A 25,905-nucleotide genomic window follows, 5' to 3' on the forward strand; every position below is an offset into this window, starting at 1 on the left:
GACACGCGGAAAGCCTAAAATGCATGGTCGTGCCTAGAAGGTAACCCTCAAATTGGGAAAACTTGTAAAACATCTGTTGTGAGACTCGCTGCCCGACAACCTATCCTAACCTTATCCATTTAAGGTTTATGCCTAACCTTAACTATTCGAGTTAAATGCTTAACCTTAACCATCTCACAAGAGTTTCACAATTTGCGTGTTACCTTCTAGACACGATCAAAATGTGCCCTCATGACACGTGGAATGTCCTCCACGCCTTCCTGTGAGTTTGGGTTGGACTTGTTCGTCAGGAGCAAAGGAGGAAGTGCTTAAAAATGTCGTGCTTAAAAACTGGAGACCGGTGTTTGTTTCCTATTTCCTACCGACAGTCGATGTTGTTTTATTTTAACCACGACCTTCCACGTGGTTATTATTGTTACCATGCCAAAGTCTATTTTTGTGCCTAAACCTAAGCCTAAAACCAAACTTTAACTATCGTTGTCACATCATAAAACTATTTTTCCAACAGTGATTTGTAATGGTTTTGGAAGGCACTGATAAACTGTTGATGGTAGCGGCAGATCTGAAAACGCTTATATGTGTCGTTCTGGAGGGCACGGACAAACCTTGAATTTTGCTGTTTAATTTGAAGGACTCTGAGAAATTTGTACTCTTGCTTGTGGCAGAAAATCAATAAAGATTTTCTTTTGAATGGTTTGAGGATCAAAAACTCAAGGACGTGTAACATGCAATTTCATTTTGATTATTTTAGTTCGATTTTTGTCCAGCTGTATTTTGACAGTAGATTAAGCGTTTAACTGCGTGCGTAGAAAAACTGAACTGCAACCTCTCTGGTCAGTAAATGTGAGCTCCAGTGGATTATATGACACAAATGTCATAAACTATATGTATTTGACAGTAAAAATCCTCTTTTTTTAAGCCTTGGGAAAATTACGGTCAATGTTTCACTAATGCTGTCGCTCAGAAATCTCTCAGGCTTAATGAACAGGGACAGACTGGAGACAACATATGGGGAGTAATCGCATACAATATGACCTGGTGACACAGTGACACACACACACACACACACACACACACACACACACACACAAATGTATTATAGAGAACTTCCATATGTGAGAACGGGCAATGACAGAGCATAATATATGAACTCACAAGAGAGTAATATCGCCTTTTTTCCGCATTATTCTTCCTCAGCACATTCTTAAAGCACAGATGATTTACTGCAACATGGGAAAACAGTAGGTTATGGGAATTCACTGAGCTCATGTTGCTGAAAAGCTACTAATCATACTGTTCACATTGTGCTCCCAATCATCAGACGAGAGCTCCACATCACCCTCATATAAGGCAAAGGCCCCATCTTTCACCACAACATTGACTAAATCTCTGGGGACAAAGTGGAGCAATGTCTGTTATTTGACGGATAAATGTTCATACAATATTTCATCAAATGCAGTGGCCTCATTCCCATGGAGACGAGTGCTTCAATAAATCTTTCAATTTCATCTCTTCGTGTTCAGGAGAGAGAAGTGGGCATGTTTAGCCTATAAGGCAATGCCAGTAACAAAATGCACACATTTCACTGTCATTTGGGATTCTACCACTGGGGGGCACAAACATCAGAAATCCTACACATCATGATGGCTTCAAAGGTGCAATGTGTAAAATCTGGTCAGAATTTCAGTTTAAAACATTACAAAAAATGAACTAGACTAGCAAGAGAGACTCACAGCTGTCAATCATGACGTCTCAGCCCCTTTTTATAGCATCAAATAAAAAAAATTAACACTTGAACATACATCAGCGTGGTAAGAACTACTTAAAACGACAGAAAGCATCTTTGAGAAAAATGTATTTAACGTGTACTGTGACTTTTTAGTTTGGCCCATGTCCCATCCGCTAACAAAGAGAAGACGGGCTTTATGACCTATACTGCAGCCAACCACCAGGGGGCGATCCAGATGTTTTGGCTTCACTTTTGAGGAGCTGTCATGTCGTCCATCTTTATAAACAGTCTATGGTTTAAACTCTGACCACAAGCGTGATGACAGCTCTGTGGGCTGGTGTGGTGTTAAACCAAAAGTACTCCCAATGTATGTGTATAAATGTAATGTTGCACCCAGGTGTGATGCAATGTTGCAGGGTTTATAGGGCCAATAAAACAGATATTAAAGCTGAAGCGGGTAAAAAAAGTTATTTTTATAAAATGGTCACTATATCCTGACAGTAGTGCATGAGACAGGTAATCTGAAAAAAAAATCATGTTCCTCTGTGTTCTCCAGTGCTCCTAATGGCATCTGCAAGATTTCACAGACCGGAGGAAAACAACCAATCAGAGCCGAGCTGGAGCATGCCGTCTCTGAGCAGCTGTCAATCACTCGAGAACTCCGATCAAACGATCGAACTAGGCAGCGCTGATCAAATATGAATCATTATTCTGTTACTGTAATGCCTATTTCTCTCCTCAAATGTTTTCAGAAACATCTTGTAGTGTACTGTTTAACTGTAAAATGAGAAAGTTTGTGACCCGGCAGCCATGTTGACATCAGTTGAAGAAATACCAAGCACTGCCCACCAGCCAGAGCACAGCCAATAGGAACGCTCTCTCTGAAATGACCTGTGATTGGTCAAAGTCTCCTAATTTTTTTAAAGCCTGAAAACAGAGCCATGAGGAGGTGCAGAAGTCTAATTATCTCTCAGAACACTTGAATTACAATATGCTGAAAGGTTATTATGGAATTTTTGTCCAATGATGCCAAAATAAATACTGCCTACTGCCACTTTAATTATTAAAAAAAATGTGTTTGTGTGTTCCTTTAAATTTTGACAATGCTTTATTTATTAATTTATTTAGCTGAAAAACATCTTTGTTGTCTGCTGTTGAGTTTACAGTTGTATAAATGTTAATATTTAAACTATTACATTATACAATAATGTTATTAAAATGATCAGGCTACTAAGGTTATTATTAGTAGCCTATACATAATGTTTACAGTCCAAACCATCTTTGCTAATAATCATAATGATTATAAGATGAAATGCCTCTTCATGGTCTCTTACAGCTGTTTTCCTTCAGTAATTGACTGCTGGCTGGTCCCAGAGCAGACTCACAGCTCTGATCTCCCTCTGCCTCTCAATTGGTCCACACACTCTCCTAGCTGAGAGGGAGGAGGAGGAGGAGGAGAGATGAGGATGAGGGATGGTCGGAGGGGATCACTGAGTTTCAGATGTATTTGATACGAGAAAGCCTTCAACAACCCCCTCTAAAACACAAGCAGCTCGGTCCTGTGAGGAAGCTGAATGGTGAAACAACGAGATACAACTGGATAACAAACAGGAATCAGCTTCATTAACGCGACACTTTGTGTTACAATTTTTGTTTTAATCTCGGAAAAAAAGTGAACCTTTGATCATGTGAATGCCAAACAAAAACGAGTGGATATCCTGCTGGTTGGAAGCAGCTGAGTGTGGAGTAAAAACACCAACAGAGGATGGAGAAAAGACGCGCTAATCCGGAATAAAACAGTGTCTTGTGTTTTTGGGGATTCATGGTGACAGTTGCTCTCTTCAGTCCGAAAACAACTCGCAAGAGGCGTCGGGATTCCCTTTGTTTCCACGTGTGTGGATGAGCTGTGGAGAAGGTAAGCAAGAAGCTTTTTAGATTCTTTATTTATTTATTATACGAGCTTGTGTTTCCATTCTAAACCCAACAGTGAAGAAAAAAAGGACTGAATGAAAATGTGATTTTTGGAGATGTGGATGTTAGATCTCAGCTGGCTTTGTTTGGCTCCTGTCATCTTTAAGTTCACCCTTTAACCCTTTAACCCCAGCTGGTCACCCTGTCTTTTATTCATATTAGCAGGCAATATTCCTGTCATATTCATACAGGCAAATATATAATGCATGCCTTTAAGATATGCCATAAAATACCATTTAATATCATTAATGTGCCTTCACCGGGTAGGTTACATAACCTTTCATTTTTAATGGGATGATGGTACAGAATATCCTTATTTTTGTGCTCTAAGAAATAACAGCATACACCTGCCCATCAACATTAGTGCCATTGGTTTAAATTAGACACATTTCATCAGTTATTAAAGCTGCAGTGGGTAGAAATGGAGCAAATATGATTAGAACAAGATATTTTTTATAAAATGGTCACTATATCCTGACAGTAGTGCATGAGACAGGTAATCTGAAAAAAAAATCATGTGTCTCTATGTTCTCTGGTGCTCCTAATGGCATCTGCAAGATTTCACAGACTGGAGTCTCTGAGCAGCTGTCAATCACTCGAGAACTAGGCAGCGCTGATCAAATATGAATCAATATTCTGTTACTGTGATGCCTATTTCTCACCTCAAATGTTTTCAGAAACATTTTGTAGTGTACTGTTTAGCTGTTACACCTTGAGATCAGTTGAGGAAATACCAAGCACCGCCCACTAGCCAGTACACTACAAGATGTTTCTGAAAACCTTTGAGGCGAGAAATAGGCATTACAGTTTCAGAATACTGATCTATATTTGATCAGCGTTGCCTAGTTTGACCGTTTGATCAGAGTTTCTGAGTGATTGACAGCTGCCTCCATTGAATGAGCCAATAGGAACGCTCTCTCTCTGAAATGACCTGTGATTGGTCAAAGTCTCCCGTCACGGGCTAGATCTTTTTAAAGCCTGAAAACAGTCAAGAGGAGGTCCAGAAGTCTAGTTATCTCTCAGAACACTTGAATTACAATATGCTGAAAGGTTATTATGGAATTTTTGCCCAATGATGCCAAAAATATTCAGCCTATGCAGGTTTAATGTCATCCGCAACTGCCTCAATACCTTGCAGGAAAGTGCTCATTAGTCTCAGGAGGAGACACACTGGCCATGTGGATGCTGCCTCAAACAGTGTTGGCTTGACCCGCTTTATTAACTGAAAAAGGTGCGTCCATCACAACCCCAGCTACAGTTTCTTGCTGTCCAGTTTCAACCCTTGAACCCTGTAGTGACTGAACGGATTTCTCCAATTTTACAAGATGATTCGATTTCTATTTTCCCAAATTTACAGCTGTCAAAACGTCTGCCCGTCTGTCACTGAGCTTGGCAACTTGGTTTCCAGTCTTGCAGAGAACAGCAGCTTCTCTGTTACGCTGTTCTTGGTCCTGACTGACAGAGACTGTTTCAGATCTTATGACAGACTGTGCAGACAGATTGGTCTTGGCCTGTGTCTGCTGAGGCGGTAGTCTTGTATAATCACAATAATAGCTTTTTTTTTTCAAAAACTGCAAATTAGAGCTTGTTTACGTATTCAGATCATGAACTGAAATGCAAATTTTGTACAGTGGGATTTCCTCGAAGGTCGGGAAGGCAGTGCGGGGACTCCCAGTGGTGACAGATTCAAACCAGCAGGATATCCTGCTTTGTGAAGGGAACTGTGAACAAACACACAAATCAATCTGCTGACGGGCTAGCTGGCAGACTCCAGCAGCTGACACCTCACGCCTTTATACCCCTGATCTTACACCTTTCACATGTCCTGATATTCTCTCCACGCTTCCCTGCTCGCCTTTGACAGCTCTACTTTAAATCCTCCAGCTCTTCTCACATGTTTCCACATCTTCAGTCTTTAACTCTTTCTTTGTCTCACTGTCATTCCCTCACTGGACGGGAGAACTATGTGACATTATTCCTCCATACCAGTCGTTCCATATAAAACCCTACTGATCTGTTGGCTTAAACGTCATGTTTAAACCCATTTGATCCGTGAGCTTTTAGTGTAGAGGCACAAGTATAGTCAGTCCCACAGCACGTGAGCAATCACACACTATAATGACTGTCAAGATTGACTTGTGTTATTTACTAATATTTAATTGGTGCCATTATGGGGCTGGAATTGGTTACACTGACCCACTTTGAGATTGTAATTGAACACTAGAATGAGGGTGCTTTGATTGCATTAAAAGTGTGTGTGAGGTGTTGATGTGGTTTACACAGTGGGATATGCGTGCACATTAAACCTTTTGGATATTCATTACAGTAATTGTACATTCAGTGATTTAGCACTCTGCGTGCATGCCAAACAATTAGAATCATGTACTGTACATTCACCCAGTAAGTGGGCACATTGTAACATCACTGCTATTGTTCAGAAATCTCATAAAAAAAAATATAAAAATCAGGCTTTCAGACACCGATGAAAACCTGCCGGTGCCTCCTTCTGTCATGTTTTATTCATTTATCGATTATTTTAAAGAGAGTGGGCCAATCCACTCACCTCTTTGTAGTTTTATTGTGCAGATGGTGAGAGAGACACAGCAGCTCTAACAGGATTCAACCCAGAGTAAGTCAGTGAGTGCACACATATAGAAACTCCCAATTCCCAATTCCGTGTGTCATGAGAATGCCTCTTTTGTGTGTCATTTTTACGTCATGCAACAAATCTACGGTAGAAGCCACAGTTAGGCAACAAAACCACCTAGTAAGGTTTAGGAAAAACATCATGGTTGGGATTAAAATAAGTACGTAAACTAAGTAAAATACGTACGGAAACAATGTAGCAGAAGTGCGGAAACACATCACTAACGTAACTTAAAAAATAACAAACACTGGTTTCCTGTTTGAAAGTCCTGTGTTTGTTGGACCCATCCACCTCCCCTGCCCGAGCCTGTCATAAGCAGTCTTTCTCACTTTTTATTCTACATCACTAGCTCTGAGTGTAGCATATTCACACGGATGCTTTTATTGCAGTCAGTACAGACTACATAGCGTACAAATGACACGCCAAAAGCAAGAACGGTGTTCTTATTGCCAATAAATGACTTAACGTGTCATTCATATGCCATTTAGTTCGACCAGGCTGCATCTCTGGAGGTAACTGTTTGATTACCTCTGGGCACTACAGTCTAGTTCCTACTAGAACTAGCTGACCTCTTCCTGCCATGAATCACGCTTTATAAAGAAACAGGAGTCAGTAAACCTCTCAAAGTCAGACTACACCTTCTGAGCTCCCTTTTTGTTATGTCTGAGATGTGCTTCAACTGGACAGATCCATCTCAGAAAAATTGTTGAGTGCTTATGCGTCTCAACGGCTCTTGAAACTCCCAAACCCTGTGAACTGCTACTTCAACTAATGTAGGTGTTGCTTTTGCAACCACATGGCCTAGTTCTCTTTTTATTGTTATTTTGTGGGGCATTTGAAGCTATTATTGGAGAGCTGATGATGGAGAGATGACAGGAAATGAGGGGAGCGAGAGATGAGGAATGACATGCAGCAATGGTCCTCGGCTGGACGAGATTTCAGGCGTAGGAAGAAGGGTCAGTCATTTATCGCACATCCTACTCAAAACAATTTATCTGCTGCTCATCAGACTACAATGAAAGGAGTGAAATCGTGGGCTGCTTTCACTGCAAGGTTAATATATATAGGATTTTGCATGGTGGCTTCTTATACAGGGATGATTTATACTTTTTAGCAACACCTTACTAGTTCACACAGCTTTTACACTTTCACACCTGGTAGCTGCACATTGTTGTGACATCGTACTCGATGAAGATTTGCTGACTGCGTATGTTGTTTATCGATAACACCTTGCTTCACAGCTGCACGCTTTTACACTTTGAACTGCCCACTGTCCAGTAGGCTACCACCAATCCTTTCATACATTAAATATTCTTCTCTGTACTTATTAAATACCATGATCCACATGACAGTTTTACTTTCTGTGCAGCCCGTAACCCCAGTCACTGCCTGTTACTCAATCAATTCTGTTATTTTAATTGCAATATGGATTGTTTGAATGTGCAACTCAATGGCAGGGCCAATTTATGTGTTATCTAAAACCCATTTATGCTGTTGTTGTTTTTTGAGTGACGCCATCCCTATATTTGTCCTGGCTTTTGTTTAGAAGTTGGTTAAATACACTTGGCAGATCCCCCAGACAGAAGATGCATCTGTTAAATATCCCTCACTCAAAGAGCTGTTTGAAAAATTAAATGAAACAGGCGAATGTGGGGCATGCCAACAACCGATTGCCCCTGTTTTGGGGAGTTTACAGTGTGAAAATATTAGACTTGTTTATGTGTACACAAATCTGCGATGGCTTGTGTCTTGTAACCATAATATACTTCTGTGTTGTTACGTGTAGTAGTAAGCTAGGCAAAGCTTTATACATGAAGCCCCAGGAGAGAGTGTTTCTGTTAATATCCTCTCTGCGTACATTGTGTGTAACGTGTGAGCTGTTGATGCTTAATACTCATGATGCATGTGCCGAATGGCCTTGATGTTTTGCTAGTTAGAATCAGTGTTAGCAGTTAACCCTTTACTCTCTTCCCAGTTCACATTTTTGCTCAGCTAAATATTGTGAGCTCAATTTTTGCAGACTGAAGTCAATAAAAACCGGGAGTGATGAAAGCAAGGTTTATCTAGATACAGTTGGTGTAGATGTGAAATTGGTAGAGCTGGGCATACAGTAAGCGCAAGAAATATAAATAATGATGAAAGTGATAAATAAAAAGAATTATTAGGGCTGCAACTAACAATTATTTTCATTGTCAATTAATCTGTTGATTATTTTCTTGATTAAATGGTGGTCTATAAAATGTCAGAACATGGTGAAAAATGCTGGTTATCAACTGATTAACTGATTATCAAAATAGTTGGAGATTAATCAAATAGATAGAATTTGCTAGTTGACAACTAATCAATTAATGGATTAATCGTTGCAGCTCTAAAAATGATAAGAAATTATATAACTGGCAATGTTTATATTTCACTCATTCGGTTGTCTGTTTAGCTGTCAAACACATTTACCATAAAACATAATGGGAAATTTAAAGGAACCGCGTATTACATTGAATGCAATTGACACAGACCCTCAGCTAGTCACTTTCTAGGTGGTTCAAACTGGCTTGTCTGCTGCCTTACACATATATGTTGTTTTTTTATGGTAGTTAATAGTTCCCACTTTTGGTGAATTTGGAAGATGTCATCCTCACGAGTTTCCCGTCATTCCAGATATGAAATTGTAGTTTAACAGACCTATTCTTCTTGTAGCGTCCATTTATAAATCTCCAGATCCGTCCAGCCATCATTGTATCATCTTCACTGAACCTTTTTAAGTGGGCTTTCACTTGTCTGGTCGATGGAGACATGGCAGGATAATGCCCACAGCTCTATAGCTAAGCCAAATGGAATTTATATATAATGGTGAATATACGCAGGAGGAGCAGAGACAGCCTTTTGAGCCCATGCATCAGTATGAGATTAAATTTACAAAAAAAATGTAGAGTAAGAGGTTGCCAGCCAACTATAATTACAACAGTGACAGTAAGAGCACATTTCATGATAATTGGGTTTTTGTTGTCAAGTAAGGAGCGGAAAGAAGTATTCCCATTCATCATTAACCTGTCAGTGCAACATCGGCACACTTTTATTCTCACTTTTAAATATTTATACCTGTGAAGATATTATTTTCATAATCCATGAGTATAGGTACGCTGCTTGCATGCTTGGAAGCAAGACTCGCAGTGCATATTAAGTCCTTAGACATTTTTCATCAGGTGCAAGCTGAATGTTACAGAGCCTACCAAGCTGAGACAAAAATATCTATTAACTAATAGCCAAATTCAGAGTTATTTTAATGAGAAGAAAAGAAAAGTGAAGAAAAGTTAACAGTGGTTTGTCCGTTCTGGGCTACTATAGAAACATGCCGGCCGGCTCCGTGAAGAGAGGACATGCTCCCTATGTAGATATAAACGTCTCATTTTAAGGCAACGAAAACACAACGATTCTTATGTTCATGTGATTATACACTAAAGAAAACATACTTATTAATATTATATTCCATTTATGCAAATCGTTCCCCCTAAATACTACACACTGGTCCTTTAAGAACCTCTTGTCCATGTTTGCTTAAAAGCTAAAAAGTAATTTCTTGACCTTGGAAACAGTCATTGAGAAAAACAATATCACCTAAAGGTCCATTAAGTGACTGTTCTAGAGGTTTCGATCGAATCATGTGTCCTTGGTCAGCAGATGAAGATTACCCAGTATAGATGTCAGGCCCACTGTGTCTGTCTGAGGCTGATCAGGGATGTGCTGGATCTCATTTCATGCTGTATAATTTTTAGGAGAGAATTTGACTCGGCTACCTGAAGCAGGCCATGCTAAACTCCACAACCTCTATTCAACACAAGGACCAAAAAGTTGGAAAAAAAAGACAGACTTTCTAAAAGTGTTCAGGGAAATGTGTCATACTTTGACCCATTTAAAAGACTGCAGGTGTGAGATGCCTGCTTTATTGTACCATCCAAACGCTGCTCACTAGCCCTTCTAATGTTATTGTAGGTCACTTCATTTTTAGCATTCATTATGAATTTGATTAATTTTTTTGTCTCTCTTTCCCCGTCAGTCTCTCTGCTCTTCTCTGTTTTTCTTTTTGACTCTGACAGACAGGCTTCATATGAATATAACAAACAAACGTGAATGATCCTGGTTATTAATTTAATCAGTGAATAAACAAAGGGACGCCCTTCTCCCTCCTCTCATTCATTGACTCTACTGTCACAAAGCTTGGGCTGACAGAGATGAGGAGATGAGCGAGATAATTGAGCGTAATTAACATGCCAAGCAGTCAGCTCATGTCTTCATGTTCAAGAGAAGCGGAAGCTAAAACTGATGATTGTATTGAGGGATTGGGATTGGTTTTCTATGTGAGAGACACTGGTGGGTGACATAATGCAGAAACATTTTGGGTAAACGGATCGTTCACATCAAATATAAAGCACTGCCTCTTTAAAAATTTAGTTTTGCTGTAAAGTGTATTAGACAGCAACAAAGTACACACACCTAGATTAAAAACAACAGAACAAACTGATTACTTTTCAAACCAGGCCACATTTATCTTCTCTGAAACTTTTCCCCATTTTATTTTCAGTATGACCTCTAGTTTTATCCTCCTAACATCTCTGGATTGATACATTTCTATGTGTACTATAGGTGCACCAGCACTCTGTGTTTGCTCTTTCCAAACAAAGTATAAGGCAGAATGATACAATCTAAGGTGCTGAAGGGGCTCAATGCTTCATCTTGTTGTGGACCTAATATGCTTTTGTGCTTTTTCCCTTTCCTTTAGTGTGTTATATAGTTTTTTGAGCATGTAAAAGGTCTGCAAAGTTACAAAGCCCAAAGTCCACGCCACAGGGAGTGATGGTACATGTCCACAGGGGCGTTTTTTATCCCAGGGGATCGCCTCGCTTTCTTCTCTTATATGACAAAAATAATTTATATGTTTAATGTATAAAGTTTCTGAAAACATTTTATGTGAGAAATAAGCCATGCAGTTGCTGAATCAGTCTTTATTTTGGATCGACAACGCTTAGTTTAAAAGATTCTCGGGAGTTTCCAGTGGCGGCGAGTCACGTCGGACGGCCACGATTTGCATGAGTAGCCTAGACCTCAACTTTATGCAAATGAGGGGCGGCTAACACGACGCCTCATCTCTTGAATCGCGCCGTCACTCTACCAGAATGCATTGCACGGCTGCTTACATAGACAATGAATGGGAAGCGTGGAAAGGACAGAGCCTGTGGACATGTACCATCACTCTCCCCCTCAGAAACACTGCTCCTGAACTGCCTGAAAAGCCTCATCCTGCCCTTTCTTCCGTAACGTGGTGATGTCACCAAGTAACACATTTGCATAATACCTGCTTAGTGGCTAGTTTGCCCTGCCCTCAAACAAAGTTAGTTAGAGTGGAGTTGGAGCGCAGTCTGAAGAGTTTGGTTCAGTTGACCAATCACAACACAGTGGGCCAGCTGACCAATCAGAGCAGACTGGGCTTTTCGTTTCAGACAGAGGGTGAAAAGAGGTACTGCAGCATAGCCATAACGCTTTTTTTTTAACGTTAGAGCATGTAAACATGTTCTAATATAAGTATGCACCTGAAAATGAGCATAATAACAGGTCTACAGCCATGCTAGCGGCTCTGTGAGGCTGTACTGAGGTGCTTTGAGCGAAATCCTATCAGCATTCTAACGTGCTCACACTGAAAATGCTGAACATGTCGAGCTTCAGCAAGTTTAACATTAAACATATGAGTTTGCTGATTCACACTAAACACAAAGTACAGCTGAGGTTGATGGGAATGTAATTCGTTTTTCATCATAAACAAAAGTTTTAACCTGACATTTAGACCTATTACTGGCACTAGAGGAAGAAGTCAGGGATCATAAAAGTCAGTCTGCTTCTTCCTCTGATTACGAACGCCTGCACAACATTTCATGGCAATACATATGGTGCCTTCAAATGGGGTCGTGTTTACCGTGTTTACAAGTTGAACCCATATGAACGCCCCCTTCATGTCGTAAAATGCTGATATTCCCCACTACCTCATCTTTTTCCTCTGTCATTATGCCTTTGCATTTCCTGCATTATGTTACCCACTTGCTAGCTTGCTAAATTTTTTGCCTCTGGTGGCTTCTAGACGCCAACGGTAACATTAATATTGCCGTTGACAGACTGACCAATGGCTTCATTCCATTCAGGCATGCTACAGGCCCCCATGTTGTGTGTACCGGCTCGAACAGAACCATCATTATGTTATTAATTACACCTGTTGGTTTTTCATGAATAGTCAAATTATGTTTGTGTCAAGACGATCCTCAGTGCATCTAGGGAGGAATAATCTATGTGACCTGGGAGCCAATCAATATCCTCTCTTTGCTAGATGTAATACCTCAGTAATCAATACTCTGGTGAATTGCAGCAGATAATGACAGCCTCCAAGAAGTCAACAGTTTATCACCCTTCCAGACTGACACATTGATGTTTGTTGTTATCTGAACATGCTGCAGGCCGACCCTGCTCGTCTTTCGTGTGAGAGGGTGAACACGCAGGTCTATAATCACTATAGGATTAATATAAAGTTACTATGGGGTCACAGTAGGGTTAGTAGACTAATTGTAGGATATCCCTCTCAATATTCAAGCCTACCCAATCATAATTCTGCTCAGTCTTTCTGTATATTTGCTCTGTTGTAATTTTGTTGAGCAGTGATGTGTATAGAATTACAGCTGAGGACTTGTCGTGAATAGTGGGATTAACCCATGACATAAGTCTGGTTATGATGATTGGGTCAAACATGGGTTGATCCCATGTACATAGTCCCACGTCAAACGGATTGTGTGTGAAAATGGTATACAGTAATACTTAAGTAAGGATGCGTGTAGAGAGAGAAATGGTGCAGTGAATGTACAACCAGTTATGCTTGGCTGTATTAAAAGTCATTACTTTTAATTTTGGTTCATTTGGGTGTCTGTTGCATAATTTCAATCAAGCCATCAAACTGTATTTCTTTCACTCATGTTAGTGCAGGTCAAGACAATCTAGTAAACAAAGGTGAATAAAAAAAAAAAATGAAGATAAAAATAAAATACAGTAAAAACAATCAGAAGATGAAAAACAATAAAAGCAAAACCACATTAAAATCAATAGTCACTGTTTATTGCCGAATGAGTGATTGAGCCTGTAATGGCCCACTGATGAAAGCCTGTTTCTATGGCGACATTCCCGGGAAAGGCGACACTATTTTGGATCTCTGGGAAAGGAGATCTCATAGACTTCTATTCAATCCAACTTCTTTTTGCAACCAGAGGAGTCGCCCCCTGCTGGCTATTAGAAAGAATGCAAGTTTAATGCACTTCTGTTATTGGCTTCACTTTACTGAGCCGGAGGTTGCCCACTGATTGTAACTTGATTGTAACTTTTTCTTGATGTGGTTAACTACTGCACCTTAATAAGAGAGCCACGGCGATACTGTCAGACATTTATGTCTCTTCTCCCAACAAACACACACCCCTGTTTCTCCGAATATATTCCCATTCTCTCCCCCTCCACTTTTCCTCTTGTTTTTTTAAATAGTGAACACAGTTGTTATAAAATCTCTACTCAGTAGAGTGTTTATTCTCTCCAGTACATGCTCAACAGGAGGGCGCTCCTCGCTCCTCCTTCATTATAATGACACTGCTTGAGGGAGCGAATAAATGAGGGGCACTAATCAAGTTTTTTAATTGTCTCACCAAGAACTCAAGTAAGGGGTTGCAGGGATGGTTGAAACATGGCTGTGTTTGTGTGTATGAAATGACAACATTGACGTCAAGGGAGAAGAGAGCGACTGAAAGAGAAACACAGAGAAAAAAAGAGACTTTGCTCATTACGGAGCTCCTTGAGCGCCAATTTTCTGTCTGCGATCACACTGATGATCTCCGTTAGGAGGAAAGTGTAATCCCCAGACAGAGTGGACTGGAGCCTGAAGATAAACTGGTGTAGTTGGGAAGTTTCAGATGGTTCAGGACCTCGAATTTGCATGAGGGGAGTTTAGAAATGTATCTTAAAGAAAAAAAAATGATTTAAAGTCAAACGTTATGTTGCTGAAATAAATAATGTGCACATAAAGATACATAGTTCACTTTCTGAGGGTTAGTCCTGAATTACAAGGTGACCACGGTTGTAAAAACGTTGGAGCAATGAATCTATTTCCACTGCTCTTCTTACTCTCGCTCTGTGATTTTTCTCCTCTATACTATGTGGGAGGCTTTCAGAGACTGTAGGCTGCAGAATGATGTGATAACATAGTTTCACATACATCCCTTCACAATAAATCATCTTCATTGTGTCCCGAATTCTTGCTCTAGAAAAAAAAGAAAAATAATTCTTTGTCTTTGTAGTTGGGCAGAATTTGTAATAAAAGCTTGAATGACCTGTTTAATACTCTCATTTGTTCGAGCACAGGTTGTGATGTTGTTAACTTGTGTGTGTAGCTGAAAGGAATGATGTTTAACTCAACGAGATGCAAGTGGTGCTATATTTGTTGTGGCCATCTGAAATAAAAACACATACTTTATAATATGAACGATGTATTCGTATTGTTTAATTGATCAATGTTTCAATGGAGGATACAATGATTGCCACTGTGATAACTGGATAGAAAAACACACTTGTGTTTGTATCAATGGCTATTTGAGAGTAACAGTTCACCTGAGCTGCATATCTTCTGCCTGAGAAGTCTAAATGACAATTCTGATCTGAAGCTCTTATCAGTAGGACAACGTCATTTATCAGTGCCTTCCAAAACTGCCTTCCTATGGTTAAGGTTTGGTTAGGTTTAGAAACAAAAAAGACCAACCAAATGTTCGTTGCTGCAGTATTTACTACTCAACAGCTAAACACAAGATTTCAGTGGTCGACAGTGCTTGGCTGTGGCCACAAAAGTCTCTGCAGCTAGGGTCAAGTTCAACAAATCTGACCTTTCAGCACACCCCCCTTCCACTCGGCGCACTGCGGACATCCACCACATCCCCATATGGAGGAGGTCCACGCAAAAGCTGTTTTTTCCACCAAATATGCTTTTAAAATCCAGAGTTTTATTGACCCAACTATCTACCCCGACCTCGTCCCTTTGTTGCTATACAATAACCCCACCAGACCTTCTATTCTGCTCCCTTCATAACTACTACGGCCACTAGAGGGCTTTGTTACTTGAAGGTAAACATGGGAGGGCAGTCTCCACAGGAAAGGAAATTAATAAGTGGGACTGAGCTGAGGCAATTGGTGGTCTTTTCATTTTTTATGAATGAATCCAGAATGAACACAAGTTTTTTTTTTTATAGTAGCAGATGTGACACTATTGTCTCAAAAACAGAAACAAATTAAAACACAAAATCCCCTTGATAGCATGTTTAATAGGACATACAGTATTTAGTTGTATTGCTACAATGTGTGATATTTTTTAGTAGATTTGAACCAATTAAATGCCAATGATAGCAGCAGCTATGGTGAACTGTGAGGGCGGTAATTTACGGCTGTAATTACCCAGTGTGGTGACTTCCACTTAAAGTGCTCACCAAAATACCCTGTCAGGGACTCCCACATATTGTAGTCTTGTAGTAGGTGTGAGGTTCCTCATGTGGATGTGGATAAAGGATTTTCTCAAGTGACTGAAAAACCTAGTAACTCCGGTTAACAATCTTTCCATTTTTGCTCCTGTCTCTGCACATTAATGAAGCATGTAACAAATCTTTTGCTCGAGTTGAAGCATTTTTAACTTGAAAGGATGCTTCTACGTTTCACTTTGCATCACCTAAGATGATTCTTGTCTTTCCGTCTTCATGCATTAAAGGAGCAGGGTTTAAAAAGAGAGAGAAAAGCCCTTTAAGGCAGTGCTGCCCTTACACTCTGGAGGACTAACGTGCTCCCATGAACGTGTTAGCAGTGCCTCGATTCCCTGTTCAAACAACACATCAGAAAGAAAATACAAATAATAAAATTATAGAAAATACATCACATTTGATCCCTCCACCACAGAAAAGACACAATTCCTGTCAAACATGTATGTGTATTATGTAACTATGGACAGGAAGGCAATTTTAACACAGGGTTTACCAAACTGTCATGTTATCCCTGGGACCTTTTTAAACATCTGGACAGCTGTGTGCTTTAAACTGGATTAGCGCAGGGGAACCGGTAGTGGATAAAGAGGATTCAAATCACATAACAATTTTTGGAATAATTTGTTGAAATGGGTTTCCCTTAAATTCTGGAGGAAGGAAAATAAGATTGCTTTTCCTCATTCAGTAAATTGTCATAATCAGGTCTGTTCCCCCACACCAAAAAGGATTATTCTGTGCTATTGAGGGATTGCAATTTTATACAACTGTTTTACTGAAACCATGGCTGAAACTATTAAAGGGATAGTTCCAATTTTATTGACATTAAATGGTACAAGTCGCTGACATGGTAGCGATATTGATGAATGGAGATTGTGTTGGATGTTACAGAGTCTGTGGACGGAGATATTCCAAACTGGCAACCTCTCAAACAGCAACAAAGAGGAGCTAGTGGGGTTGGCTAACAAAATATTTAAAATCGCAGCACTAAAACAGTTTTAACCTTCCTTTACACAGAGTAGTGTAGTTATATGATACAGAGGTGGGTTGTGTAAGTTTTTTCTTGTACATTACTTTTTTACTTTTTGCTTCCTCCTATTTTGTTGTGTATTTTGCTCTCACTTTTTTTGCTAATAACAAAATCATTACAAAAAAAATAGGTGGGAGAACGGTAACGGTACGAGATTTTCACGGTATAACCGTCTCAGAAAATATCACAGTATACGGTATTACAGTACTATTATTATTATTATTATTATTTAGTAACAATGACCCTTAAAGGAATGATAACAAAATTATAATAATAAACAGAATTATAAACCTGATAAAGAAATAGCATGTAACTATTACATGTTTGTATAACTAAAGCATGTTAGTTTTCATGTAAGCAGCACTATAGCATGTTAAATGAACTACTAAATGAAAAATAACATCAGCTGCGAGCTTTTGAAATAATGTCCTATGATTAATAACAATTAACATTTACTGTCGGAGCATGACAGCACAGCCAGACTGCTCCTGTCTGCACCTTTAACTGGCACACTCACTTATGTCAGTATTTTTCAATACCGTAGATAAGTAATAATAAATGTACATGGTATAATAGCCATCAATCTTCAACCCTAAAGAAAATAAAGCATCGAAATTGCAATAAAAATATTGGATTATGTTGTTGATTATTAAAACTCTTTTGAGTGCCATGTTGTAGTTTTTATTAGCTGGCTGATATCTCTGACACAGGATGACAATACCTTACATAAAAGAAAAAGTGAGTTATTCCTTTAAAGAGATGATGAAATCCTGCCAAGCTGCTCTGTGCCAGCTTGAGATTCTCCTCCAGTTACCAGGAGTTCTGCTGAAATACTGTCAGTAAGTTAAATAACACTGAGCTGAGCTGAGAATTATTTAACAAGTAGAGGGTGAAAAAAGAACTGGTCCGTTACACATTTAGAATAATAATTCTTCCAGTTGTTTACTGATGTGGAATGACTGGCTCATGAACTTCCATTGTTTGTCATCCCCCCTCCCTTTTGTCTCTGTTAGTGGTGTTTAATCGAATAAAAAGTCCTTAATGTGATCTTCGTATTTGTATTAAGGATCAGGTCTTATGAAATCTAAGCTTGCATGTAAAGGGTGAGTTTGCACCGCTGAATGTTTCCACAGGATTTGACAGGATTCAGAATGCGTCAAGGATAAAATTGTAGCCTATATTAAGGGTTTTCTAAGTATGTATTAATATCAGTGTATTCATTAATATGAGACCAACAAATCATAATACTCAAACAGTTCTTTGAATTTGGTTAAGCTGCTTCGTATTGTCATCACGTTATCAGTGTGTGCACACTGTGCCTCTGTAGCTGTCTCCGTTGCACTAACAGACACAGTCATGCACCCACACACATAAAGATGATCAAAAACATGATGAGGTAAAAATTTCAAGATGTGGAGCAGTCTGGATATTTTCAGCTGTTCAGCTGAAATCACGTTGCAGAACCAGTTGTGGCATTGGATGCTGTATTATGTATGGAAACAATTTTAAAAAATAAATAGATATTGGATTGGACTCCAATATTTGCTATGGCAAATACAAAATCCCAAGGGACTCCGATTGGGATGAGGCAGACAATGTGATTGTGATGGGAAACATTTTATGTTTGTTGTTGTATGTCTTTCGTCTACTGGCATGATGCAAGAGCATGACAGATTATAGGGAATCAATGAATGAATGCAGACAGGCAGGATGCTGCTGCTGCTGTGTTCCTGTAGCATCTGATTTCCCCTCATTTCCACTTTGGATTGTCACTGGGACATTAATTCTCTTTCCAAAGTGCCACTGAGTCTTTTCAACCATTCCTTGGATCACTGCGTTATACTAGCCCGTTGTATAATGAGTGATGTGCAGAGCAGGTGACGTAAAAAAACAAGCGATCGTGAATGAAAATACGTTGAATAACAGGTGAATGGATCATTTCTTGCATTTTTGTTTTGTTTTTAAGTCATTTTGAGTGAGACGCATCTCATGCGGGCAGCGTGGCTGCTCTAACCTGTTAACATGGACGCCGAAATAAAAAACAACACGCCACGCAGCCGCCACGCGCTCCTGACGTTGGATGTGTGTCCACCACTTAGGTCCTATATAAATACTGTGAAAGTATCGAAACACTCAATCCACAGGGAAATACACACAGCCCGTATTCAGAAACTCTGCATTTGAAACAAGCTGTTAGGATTTCTGTCCATTTGTGATGTCACGAATATACAATATTTAGACCCTTGACACAATTTTAAATGTAGACATTTTAAATGTGTCCCAGTTTATTCCTGTTGCAGTGTATGTGAATGTCATCAGCTGACAGGAAGTACACATGGACCCAAGCTGTTGCCTAGCAACGCAATTCTGTTGCAATTCCGTCAAAACGGAGCGTTTCAGACAGAGGGTAAAGACTCATATTCAGGCCAGCAGTATGAGGAAAATAAAGTTTTTTTTTAAACATTACAGCATGTAAACATGTTCTAGTAGAAACACAAAATACAAGTATGAACCTGAAAATGAGCACGATATGGGACCTTTAAATTAATTCACGTTTTGATCACATAATGACGTTGGCAACGGTTACCATGGTAACAGCTCCAACCGTCAGTCAAGGAGGCTCTCAGGAAGTGATGGCATTAAGTTACAGTTCAGTGCTTCTGAAAAGGAACCATACTCGTGTTTATTCACGCAAAAGTATGTTGTAACAATAGTACAATAGTATGCGATTTCAAATGAAGCCTTTCACTTCTTAGCAATATACGTTATATGAGTACATATCCAACGAGACGGGGTTGCTATGGGAGACTCCTGGGTCGCTATGGGAGACTCCTGGGTTGCTATGGGAGACCTCCGGAGTCAGCCAATCACCGTGTTGCATTCGCCGGAACGCAGAGAGCTGTCTACCCGTTATAGATATAGACGAGATCTCATCGATAGTAGTGAAAAAGGGAGTAAATTCCAGTTAGTTTTCGATGCCAGTCTAGCCGCAAAAATAGTGTCTATCGTTGAAGATAAGGAGAGGACAATTTGTGAGTTAAACACGGACGTTTTGCTAAAGGTTTGAGTGAGAAAACGTTTGTGCTAATGCTAGCTTAGCAAAGTTAGCATCGTGTTGCTGCGCGTTGCCACGTGTATATACCGGGTTCTTTCGGTCAACTTCTTCACCTGTCAACGCTAGTCACGTTGAAACTGTGTTGTGTTACTTCGCCTGTGGCTTAGTGGAGTTGTGTTTGTGTGAGGAGGAGGAGGTACATCGTGGGAGATACCCGCTCTCTGGCTCGCAGGACGTGGAGACAGCGTGTGTGTTAGCGTCTGTTAGGCGGTTCTTCCAAGGCCAGCAGGCTATTATCCCTGCCAACCAGTGAAAACCCCTCCATTCACCGGGTCCCTGATGGTGGTGATGCTCAACGAATAACGGTACCCATTTGCTGTTTTATGTTTTCAAAGACTGCAGGTTTTCTTTTGATCTAGTTAAGATAAGATAAGATAAGATACTCCTTTATTTGTCCCACAGTGGGGACATTTGCAGTGTACAGCACCAAAGGGGAACAAAAAACAAGATGCATCAGCTAACACAGTAAAAAAAAAAAGAGCTAAACAAAGTGAAACAAAATATGAACAATTAACTATAAGGAAATATAATAATATTGTCAAAGAATGCAGTTTTTTTTGGTCTACTGTACCGTGAGGTAGGGCTGAACCATTTTTAAAAAATATATATAATTGCGATTATTTTGATATTGCAATTGCTATATGATTGCAATATTAGAGGGAATGACTTTTTTTTTTATTTTCAAAATTCCCAAGCTGAACTTCCCTTGGAAAATTTCCAGAAATTTCCCGACCCTTTGCTAACCTGTAGAACAGAACAGCTCTAACTTAAAGTCAGGTAACAGAGATGTGGACCAGAAGATGGGTAGACTGAGAGGTAGACAGACAGCTGCTCAGACTCTGCTGCTCCTCCTCCTCCATCAGGCGTCCCACTGCGCCAGTCAGTCAACAGGACATGCAGTCACAGAGCTTGTTATCTCCACTCTATTAGGTTGATACACGACATGCTCTGTTGATGCTACCTTCCAATGAAGTTGCTGCATGTGAACCCGAGTGTGTGTGTAAGAGATACGAGATGAGATGTGACAGAACACCATGTCACATTTTCCCATGACGCCCGCTTGAAAATGTCTCCCTGTGCGACGGTGGAAATGAAATGCCTGTGAACTGCAGTCTGGGGAATTGGGCGGGTTTTTCAGGTATTACTGTAAATGATCCATTGACTGGCTAATGGCTCGGAGAGGAAATGTTTTCCTCATAAGCACCACTTAGAAATTCATAAAGCGGCTCTCAGTAAGGTACTGCACTTTGTGGCTGCCACATTAGCTACACCTGCCAGAAAACAGCCTGCTCTTCCAAACAGTGAATGATGTGGAGCTGCAACACATATACTGAGCTCTAGAGGGTCAAGAGATTCAGTCACCTCCTGAATTATGCGTTAAACAAAAAACATAGAACGTGACAGTTCTGTGGATAGATACGGGGAAACTCGAAGGACCGCTATGACCTGCAAAGTCTGTCCTTGGAAAAACTAGTAAAACTTTCCACAGCAACAGGGGAAATGCAGTTAAGCTTCTTAATCAACCTGCTGCGTTTCTTTTTTTTAAACATCTATTTCTTGATTTTATACATTTAACACATTGTACATACAACACAGAACATTCCCCCAAATTGAACATATGGCAGTGTACAAAACAATAATAATATAAAAAAATATTATAAAAATTATTCTAAACAATCCTAATTGAAAGTAAATAGCTAAACATGAAGTTAAAAGGATATATATTTACAATCAAAATATAATGAGGTAAATAAATAAAATAAATGGTGTTGCTCAGAGTAATCATGGTGACCGGCTCGCCTGCCGACAGCACGGCCCTAAAGAGCACCGTTAACGCAGGTTCCTTTCCACATTGCGGTGCGTTCAAGCTCTACTCAGTAAATATGAGTATTTGGTGATGGTAAATTATAACACTATCATGATGCGTTAAAATGTAATCTTGTAGAATGTAGTTTTTGGCGAGAAACTTGAATAAATCAAGTTGTTTGAAGGAGACATTTTCACAGCAATATTAAATAGATATTAAGAGAGAGAATTATGACCTGTTTAACTTCCTAACTTTAGCTCTAAGCAGCTTATAATATATAATTAGAACTACTGATGCCAAGATTTATTTTAATCAAAGCAAATATTTAAATAAAAATACAATAATTTATTTCCTAGTCATTTGAATTGTGTTTTTAGAAAAGTAACCACTATAGATGACAATAACAAAATAAAAGGATAACATTTAGAGTTTTTGACATTTAGAATGTAACACAACATGGACGTGAAAGCAGCGCTCTGTTTATTTAAATGCGAAATTGCAACTAAAGTATTTTGTTCTTAAAATTATGAATAATCATGATAAATAATCAAGATATCAGTATTGATCAAAATAATTGTGATTTTGGCCATAATCATGCAGCCCTAGTGTAGGGTGTGTGCCCAGCAGCATTGCCCTAAAAGTGAAGCCAAAACATTTCGATCGCCAGCTGGTGGCTGGCTGTTAGTTCAGGAAGCGCTTGATTTGATATGCAGCAGAGTTTTCTATGAGCAGAGCAGGTATTTTAAATGTGAAATGCCAAAATCGTGATCACGATTAATATTTGATTAATTGTTCAACCCTAGGGAGAAGTGTCTTTGCTGTAGTCACTTTGGGAAGTTTATGATGTCTTGCTCAATGTTACCACCTCTGCCACATTCTCCGTTTGCATACAAGTGAAAGGCAAGGCCATGTCACAGAGAGCTTCCTCATTTTGAAAAAGCAGAGGACACTTTTACTCAACCACGATTGTTCATTCTGACGCTTAAGAGATCATTTTTTGTATTGTTATCATTCAGAGAGCAAGCATGGGCTAGTTGGCTTTCTTGAAGGCGCTGATGTCTGTGTGTCTTCTGTCTTCACACCTGTCTGCCCCTAATGTTCTTAATTAGGCAGAAGAAACGCTAATTAGGAGACCCTAAAGCACACACACACACACACACACACACAGACACACACATGCCACATGCCTCGTTAGTAGCATTGTGCTTCATCCCCTGAGGTTACAGCAGTAATCTGTTTTCATAAACTGCTTTCTACATCTCCGCTGCTGAGCACAATTTTCAGATGTGCTCCCAAACATAAATGTCCTCTGTACCCACTAATTATCTGCTAATGGTGATAACTAGAACAGATTGTCATCCCTTCAGAGACGCCTCGCCACTGATAATTTCCTGTATGAAATTTATATTCAAGGCATTTTTTTTAATGAATTACCTAATTGACGTCATTCAGCTTAATGAGCTCAACAATTTCCCAAAAAATATTATGAAAAGACTTCCACCTGAAAATCTCTAACCAAACATGGTGCATTTACAGCAATTAAGCCTGATGTACTTTTTTGAAGTGCAAAGTTTGGGATTTATGCATTATGTTGATCTTCGCGTGAACGAATGCATTTCAGATACAGCAATTTCAACAAATGTATTTGCATCTATTTGAACAATCTTCTCCTGAAAAATGATTTTTTTGGAGAAATCCAGCTACCAGAAATTATGTAGGCTCAAAAAAAAATAAGTTAGGAAATCCATATTGCAGTAAAGGACGTCATGATACCAGAAATTTAGAAGTCGATACCAATACCAGTTAAAATCCACAATTCTCGATACCAATCCGATACCACAGTAAAAAACAAAAGTAAAACAATAAATCCCATCTACTTCAACATACGCTCATTTATTAACGTTTGTATACTGTTTTTTGTTAGGAAGTTAAACAGGTCATAATTCCCTTTCTATATCTATTTTAGAGTACATTTTAACACATCATAACATTAGAATTTACCTTCGCCCAATACTAAATTTTTCTGAATAGAGCCTGAATGCATCATGTCAGTGGCACCTCCGGTGTTGAAGTCGGCAGGATGAGAGCAAGTGTCCTGTTGATTTCAACATGTATTTGTTGTTTGCAATGCAGAGATTGAGATTTGATCATTCAATGTCAGCAACTTTGCTAAATTTGTTTCACACATGCCTTTGAGCTATCCTAGAAATCACCTAGTGGAAAACATTTCTAGTAGCAGCCAACAGTCAATGTTACCTGTCGTCTTTGCTGTAAATGTTGACAAATGACACTGTGAAAGTACATTTTAATAAACATTCATTGTCTGTTGAAGATGCTGACTAGTAGTGAGCTCTTGTAGCAGGTCAGAAACATTTACGCTTTTAAGAGGAGCATGTTCTTTCACGGTGTTTGCTCTTCTTTGACTGCAGTTAGGTGGCGTCGTGTGATGGGGGTGTTTTTTTTTATGTAATAGGGATGTCAAGGTTGTCCTGTCTATTCAAGCTGAAAGATGTCCATCTGCTTCAAGAGCATCAACTGTCCTTTACCATTTGATTTCTATATAAGACTGCACAAGCTATGTACAAATAAATGATTTACTTACGGGCAACATACAAAATGTCCTCAGCCAGAGCAGGGGTTATAACCTAAGAAGAAAATGTAATTGTGTTCGTATATCAATTTGTGGGATGTATTTAAGGAATGGTCTTGATGAAGAAACTGAAAAAGTACAAATACAAATCATATATCATATATCATATAAATCAATTTAAGAAAATGTATAAAGTATAGGGACTGTGGCGCTCGTTGTTGATGTCGTTGTTATTGATTTTTTATATGTATTAAGAATATTATGTGTATATGTGATAAACATTAAGTTCATTATTAAGTTATAATAAAAAGGAGTAGGACCTTATAAGTCTATACTTCTGCCTACTCCTTTTTGTACATACAGTATATTCATTTAGTTTATTTAGAATTTGCTGTATGTGTTTACTTTTCATTTTGGTGGTTATTCTTGTTTCGTTTTCTTATTATTTGTTACGTGTTCAAAATAAATCTAATCTAATTACTTATCATCTAACAGGATATGTATGCCATTTCCAAATGGCAACATTACCCTGTTTGCATACAGCTTAAAGGTCAGTTTGGAAAATACGCTTATTCCTTTCTCGCGGAGAGTTAGATGAGAAGATTGACAACACTCCCATGTCTGAACGGTAAATATGAAACTGGTTAGCTTAGCTTAGCACAAGTGTAAAAATTACATTTCAGCGTATTATGTGGGATTAATCAAAGGAGATATAACATGTTAATTAGTGAGCTTTAGAGGTGCTGGCAGGTGGATTTTTTTTTACCCTTAAACTGGGGACACACCATTCCGACATCAGAGAACTAGTGGCGACGAATGCCGGATGTTGTGTCGCCTCACGTCGCCTTTTGTTTTGGCCGACAAGTTGCACCTGAACACACCGCAAAGACTACAGCCAACTACCACATACGTTCTGCGCCTGCGTGAGATGAAATAAGTCTCCACAGCAGCAGGTCGCGGTAGTCTGTATTAGTCATTCAAAAAGGGAAACCGGAAGGCCGAGGATGCGGATATACAGTATAAGCCGTTGTTAGGATGCGTACATGACACAAAGCAGCGTTGGCCTACCATTTCATCTTCATCAGCTTCATTCCAGATGGCCATGTCGTTGTGAAAATATCTGTGTATTGAAATGATCAGATGAGATGAAGATGAAAAATGAGAAGAGCCTTCTGTGTTTTTCCTCTTGACTTTACTCATTGGCTTGCTTTCCTCACTTCCGTTTTTCTTCTCGTGCACTGATACGTTTAAGCTGAACCACCAATCGGAGTGATTTCTCTCACCGACGGCGATTCAACATGCTGAATCGGGACACACCGAAAAAACTAGGCCGACGTACGCTCACCGACGACCCCAAACTGTCCGACCGACAACTTGGTGTGTCAGGGCCTTTAGAAAGAGCCAGGCGAGCTGTTTCCCTGTTTCTAATCTT

General features: G+C 39.4%; 1 protein-coding gene across 3 annotated transcripts in view; it reads left to right on the forward strand.

Moving 5' to 3' along the window:
* Positions 1–3,625: 3,625 nt before the first annotated feature.
* pde4ba (phosphodiesterase 4B, cAMP-specific a) overlaps positions 3,626–25,905 on the forward strand; it is a 202,547-nt gene continuing 180,267 nt past the window's right edge. The window contains exon 1 of one of the 3 annotated variants that reach the window (XM_037770885.1): positions 3,626–3,644. The gene's annotated coding sequence lies outside the window, so the exon portion shown is untranslated. Of the gene's footprint in view, positions 3,645–19,845; positions 20,382–25,905 lie in introns of those variants that run through there. The other 2 variants (XM_037770883.1, XM_037770884.1) reach the window with 2 other exon arrangements.

This window comes from Sebastes umbrosus, chromosome 5 (genome assembly GCF_015220745.1).
Source record: "Sebastes umbrosus isolate fSebUmb1 chromosome 5, fSebUmb1.pri, whole genome shotgun sequence".
Classification (NCBI taxonomy): domain Eukaryota; kingdom Metazoa; phylum Chordata; class Actinopteri; order Perciformes; family Sebastidae; genus Sebastes; species Sebastes umbrosus.